This window comes from Triticum dicoccoides, chromosome 6A, assembly GCF_002162155.2.
Source record: "Triticum dicoccoides isolate Atlit2015 ecotype Zavitan chromosome 6A, WEW_v2.0, whole genome shotgun sequence".
Taxonomy (NCBI): domain Eukaryota; kingdom Viridiplantae; phylum Streptophyta; class Magnoliopsida; order Poales; family Poaceae; genus Triticum; species Triticum dicoccoides.
Genome location: NC_041390.1, coordinates 33,471,869 through 33,478,645, shown reverse-complemented (window position 1 = coordinate 33,478,645; position 6,777 = coordinate 33,471,869).

The following is a 6,777-nucleotide window of genomic DNA, read 5'->3' as shown; positions in this document are numbered from 1 at the left end:
CTCCCTCGCTCCAGCCGTCCCTCCCTCCCCCCGGCCTTCCCTGCGTGGACGCCGCCCCGGCCGGCCCACGGCCTAGCCTGGCCGGCCCCCTGCTGGTCCGACCGGCCGGCCCCTCCGGCGACCGCCCCCTGCCGCTCCGGTGGTCGTCCCCTGCCCTGACCGGCCGCCCCCTGCTCCGGTGGTCGCCCCCTCATCCGTAGGTAAGAACTTTTTTTAACTTTTTTTGTGTAGTAATGTTGTAGATGAATGCATATATATATATATAGTAATAGATGATTAGATAGATGGATGTTAGATAGATGAATGAAATGAAAGAGAGTATAAATGTGAAAAAAATTAAGTGCACAATGTGAGATAGATAGATGGTAGATGAATGGATATTTGTGTAGTTTTACTATGTTTTTAGATACATACTCAATATTATAGATATATGTATTGTGAAGATGAGATGAGAGGGAAGAGTAAATTTTTTGACACTTGACGAAACATGATTTTTTTTCATAGTTAAAAGTATCAATGCTTAATGTGAGGTGATGACATAATTTTTTTTCACTCGGTGTAATTAACAGGATTTGTGGTGTTCCATCTTCGTGGAGTGATTGTCGACATTGGAGGTGTTGGTCCATGATCGTCCGTCTCCTTTGATCGACTACATCGGAGGGTGAGCAACAATTCCATGACCTCATCCACTTTTTTTCCATGTCACTAGATTAAATTTTCACATCAAGTCGCGTAACCTAGGTCTCCCGTCCGAAAGGGTTGCATCGATAAATATGCATTCAATTGCATATTTATCACCGCAACTCTTTCGGATTGTCCAGCGCTTTCCACGGACAGCCCGAGGATGTGTAGATTGGGTACGTTGTTCATGCTCTACCCCGTTCCGAGACAGGATTTCGGCGGCGCCTCCCTGTTGTTCTCCGGATGCACATTCTCTCGGCATTATGCCGAGACGTGTATTTGGAGAACAGCGGGGAGGTGCTGCCGAAATTTTGTCTCGGAATGGGGTAGAGCATGGACAACGTACTCAATCTACACATTCTCGGGTGGGATTAGGACCCATCTTTACCTATTAGAGATGTAGGTGGATTAAATGTCGTTTCTCATCAACCTTGTAAAAAATAAAATATTGATGTGAGTAATTTAAATGAATCCTTAATTTTGTTGTGTGGCTTCCAATAAAGCAGAGATGGCAGATAATCAGTGGATGTATAGTGGGTTTTTCCGTCGGAATCAAGTAACAACAGAGTGGGTCGAGAAAATTGATGTGTTTTTGAAAGAGATATTCCGTAGTCCAATGAGGATGGTGCCAGAATGCCCGTGTGCCAGATGTAAGAGGCGTATCCGCAGAGATAAGAGTGAGATGACTAAGCACCTTCGCACGCATGGATTTATGCCCAACTTTAATATGCCGATAAACTTTGCCCAGCGGGACCGTGGTAGAGAGGATGTGATACGACAACGCGTCGCTGGTTATGAGGACGATGGGGTTAGAGATATGCTAGATGATGTCTTTGTTGCACAGCCGACACCTCCGTCACATTCAGCGAATGAACCGGAGGAGCCGGAGGAAACCGCAAAGGCCTTCCTGGAAATCTTGGCCTCGTCAAAGAAACCGAGGAGGAGGCCGAGGAGGAGGGTGAGGAGGAGGAGGAGGCCGAGGAGGAGGGTGAGGAGGAGGCCGAGGAGGGTGGAGGGGAGGTTGATCCCGCGTTGTGGGGTGACTTGCCACTGGGTTCTTCGCAGGGGTGGCTGCGTGGTAATGCTGGACTACCTACACCACCTTCTATCGAGGAGCACAAGTGGCTCATTGAACCTGTGGGGACAGAGTAAGTGCCTCTCAATCATATTTTCAACACATGACAACATTTTCTTATTGTACACATGGCAATCATTTGATTCTTTTGCAGAAACTGGATCCTTCACGGAAGGGCCGTAAACCGAACGGCCTTATCACTGTCCTGTTGAAGGAGTTTTGGCCTGGCCTATTCTGCCCGCGGCCAGATAGGGACCCGCAGCAGCGGGTTTTGGCCACGAGCTGGGCCCACTACGAGGCTTGCAGCAACGCGGAGTACGAGACGACCGCTAAGGCCGTGATCACTAAATTTTGGGTAAGTTCTCTTCTGAGTCACTTGTCTTCAGTTTCGTTCATAGTTTATCATTGAATCACTCAACGCATGCCTTGTTTGCTTCTGGTTTTTGCATGATTGCAGCAACTCTATAGAGTTCTTGACGAGCACAAGGCCAGAGCCGATGTGGTCTTGCTTGCGGCTGCGAAGAAGAAAGCTCGTCAGTTGCAGTACGAGGTGCGCTGGGTTGCCATCTCGCAGTACTACCACTACTACCTGCACCAAAAGATGCCCAAAACTCAAGCGCAGAAGCTACGACTTACCTTGAGCAAGGAGCAGTTCATGATGGTAACTATTACTAACTTTTCATTGTTTCAAGCAGTCAACTATATGTTTCGTGCTCACATGTCATGCTTCCAAAATTTGCATAGGTTGTTCCTCGTTGGTGCTATTGAAGGCATGACGGATGGGCGAGTTTGGTGGATAGGTGGCTCGGCGCCGATGCAGAGTTTGCTGCCAAGAGCATCAAGGCCCGGGCTAACCGTGGAGACGACGGGACACACGGCCAAGGAAACAGGAACCACTGAGGCTTCAAGGCCATGAAGGTATATCTATGTGCATGATGCATTTTTGTTCTTCTTTACGTCATGTTCTTATGTATGGCTGACTTCTATTTGGTGTTGTAGGAGGACAAGTTGAAGAGGCCGCTCTCAGACATGGAGTCGTGGAAGCTGGCCCGCGAGCGGAGTCATCGCAAGGAGGGCGAGAGCCAGTACTACGGCAAGACCGAGGAGCACCTGGGGTCTTACATTCATCATTATCAGGAGTTGCATCCGGATGTTCCTGTTGCTGAGGTCGCCCAGTCTCAGATCGACGACACGGCGGTGGTGGCCATCCATGGGAAGAAGAATGGCCGGTATCCGTGTTTCGATGGCTTGATCACTCCTTCGATCTCGTACACACGGCTTCGGGCTAGCAACCCGAGCCAGTTAGAGAGTACGGGGTGTTCACAGACTCCCTTAGCCTGCCAGCATGCTGTAAGTACTTCCTCCTTATCTTTTTCTATCTTGCATTCTCAGTTTATTTTCAGCATTGCTCACTTAGAAACAACCTAAATTATGTAGGCATATAAGGAGTTTGTCGAGCATAGGAATCTCGAGGTGCGGGAGTACTTGAAACGAGTGAAGGCAAACGATGATTACAACCGTCAGATGATGACGGTTAGTTTTGCCCTCTTAAAACCAACCTAAATTTTTGCACTTTCATTCCTTCTGATCTTCTAGTTTGCTTGTTTAACTAACATTCAGGCTATGTTGGCGTCTTGGACTAACCGCACGGATCCACCACAAATGGGACCCCCACCACCACCTGCGGGAGAACCCCCACACGTGCCCACGTTCGATGAATGGGTGGCACTAGGCAGTGATGGTTCGGTTAGTACATTTGCCTAACTACTAGCAAACTAGTTCTCGTTCATGAAACACTATCATATCATATTTACCGTTAGAATCTTTTCTGAAACATGTAGGGGACCGGTGGCTCGACTCCTGCTCCGTCGATCCCAGTCACTCCGATCTGGCAGAGTGGTGGTGGTCGCGATGACGGTTTTGGCGGAGGTGGTGGTGGTGGTTTTGGCGGAGGTGGTGCTTTTGACGGAGGTGGTGGTGGTTATGGCGGAGGTGGTGCTTTTGGCGGGGGTGCTCTTGCTTCATGATTCCGTGCATGTGGCCATCGTGCCATGCCTTTCATATTCCTACTTTTATCATGTTTCATGTCTTGCACTACTTTTATGTTCATGAACTTCCATCGGTGATGATCTTTAGATGATGTGATGAACTTGAGTATGTTTAGATGAACTTGAGTATGTTCACATGATGACATATTTCTGCATAATTTCATATTGTTCTGTTTTGAAATGCTGTCAAATGAATTGGAAAAGAGAAAACAGGGAAAAAAAACTATGCCTACGGCAAAGCCGTCGGCATATATACGCCCAGGAGTTACCAGGGCTTGCCGCGTGGCAAACTATGCCGACGGCTTTGCCGTAGGCATAGCCCTGCTGCCAGGAGAAACCAGGAGCTGCCACATGGCAGACATATGCCTACGGCAAAGCCGTCGGCATAGATGGAAATCTATGCCGACGGCTTCGCCGTAGGCATAGCCCTGCCGCCAGGAGAAGCCGGGGGACGACACGTGGTGCAGGTATGCCGACGGCTAGGTCGTCGGCCTAGATGGAAATCTATGCCGACGGCCAAGCCGTCGACATACCTGCGCCACGTGTCGTCTCCTGAATCGCGCCACGTGTCGTCTCCTGAATCGCGCTGTTGACGGCGCCGTCCGCTGCCGTCAGACGGAAAACAACGCCGACAGCTAAACTATGCCGACGGCTATCCTGCGGCCGTCGACATAAGCACCTATGCCGACGGCTATACTACGCCGACGGTCTGACACATCTACGCTGACGTGATCTACGCCGATGGTGCTATGCCGACGGCGGCCGTAGGCATAGATCTATGCCGACGGCAAAGGACCTATGCCGACGGCCCTGGGCCGTAGGCATATCCCGCGAGTCCGGTAGTGTCTGGTAGTCTGGTGGACCTTGATCCAAACAATTGAAACTTGGATGTTGAACAGTAAAATTTTGATCTAGGCTGTAGCTATGCATTGTGTGCAGTCTAATTTCTTCATTTTGGCCATAGGAGACTTTAACACATGAGCAAAGTTATAAGACTATATTTGTATTTGAGTAAAATGCATCATAAGTCCTAAAACTATTGAAGGTGTGTTAGTTTAATCATATAACTTTGAAACTGCAGTTTAGATCCTAATATTATTGGATGTGTGTAAGTTTAGTCCTATAACTTCAAAACTGGAGTATTAGGTCCTAAAACTATTGGATGTGTGTCAGTTCAGTCCTATAACTTCGAATTTGTAGGCCATTAGTGGCATGATGGCTTGAGCTCCAGCGAGGAGACTAGATCGATCATCTTAGCCTGACCCCACAGTAGCAGAACGACACATCACACAATGTCCAATTGCTACCCACTTGTGGTTGCTGCTAGGGTTGCGTCACTCTCGTCAACCTTTGCGACAGCTTTACGGTTTCCGTGCACTCCTTCATGTGGTCTGGCAGTAGCGAAAACTCCCCACCTATGGCCATGCTCGTGCCCAAACAACAACCGGTACGACCAGCTCTACGACAAGGGTGTCGGGGCAACGACGTGTGTGTCTGTGTGTGAGAGAGAGGTGGGATGTCATCATCCATCTCGATTGGCTCGGGGTCTTCCCAATGACCGCGCCAAGGTAGAGGGGTGTCGTGCGTCATGCCGACCAACTCCTCCCCGGCGGCCGCGCCAAACCACTAAACGAGGCTGCACTGCAGCTCATGGCCACACAGGTGGTGGGCGTGAAGGTTGCAACACGGCTTCTATCTTGTACTCTTGTTGGTTAGGGGAATGAGTGACCGATTATGGGGTGTCGCACCGCTAGTGGCGAGGGAAATCAATGCTGGTCGGAAACCAAAGACCGAATAGCGCAGAATACCCGAACACCGAATGAGTGCAGGAAACCCGAATTACAAGACCATCTACTAGAGGAGGAAGACGATGTGCCAGCCACTGAATTTCAATCCAACGGTTCATAAACAATCTGCTCAAACTTAGATTTTCTTCTCAGGCAACTGATTAGCAGGCGGGGCCATAAACAAATCACAAGCATCTGCTATGCTGGCTTTGCTTTGCTCATGGCGCACATGCCGTGGAACTGCCGGCCGTCTCAAGGTATCCTGAGGACGCCCCGCTGGCCGTACCCGAACTGTTGCGCGGCCATCTTCATTATCGCCGAGTTGACATTAAAGGCAATTGTAATTGATGGACTTAGATTGATTGAGTCCCTTGATGAGATTATTATACAGTACAAGGAGGTTATATATAAAGAAATAAACGAAACGGAATATAGAAAGTTCTCCTTGATTTTGGCTCACTAGATGTATATGAAGGCCCTGTTCGGATGTCCATCAGATCCGTGGAATTAGAGGAGTTGCGGAGCACCTAATTTCCAACTCCAGTATTTTAGCCTACAACTCCGCCGGCTCCGCGGAGCCGAGTTTGGGAGCGGTGGGACTCCGAACACTCCCGAAATCCATGGTCAATGATGCGCGAAGATGCCAGAGATCCACTTCGCCACATTGAGGTGCGGCTCCCGTGGGTGGTGCATGTACTGGCATTCTTGTTGCATGACATAGGCGACGTTTGGTCTGGTGAAGGACATGTACTAGAGAGCACCCACCAGACTCTGATAGGTGGATGGATCATCGACGGCAGTGCCAGCGGCATCGAGCTTGGACTGTGTGTCGATGGGAGTGGAGTAGTGGTTAAACTCGCTCATGCCCGCACAACCAAGGATGTCGACGACGTACTATCATTGGGAGAGGAACATGGAGGCGGAGGACCGAGTGATGCAACACCGAGGAAGCAGTGTAGTGTTGCAAGGTCTTTGAGAGAGAACTCGCACTTGAGAGCCATGATGGTTTGCCGAACAAGTTGCTCGGATGAGGTCGTCGGGACTATATCATCAATGTATAGTAGCGGGTAGACAATCTCAGTGTTGCGGTTCTAGATGAAGAGCAAGGGTTCCGCACGAGAACTAACGAAGCCGAGCCAAGGAAGATGGCCGGCGAAAGTCGAAACGATTGTACCACGCACGTGGC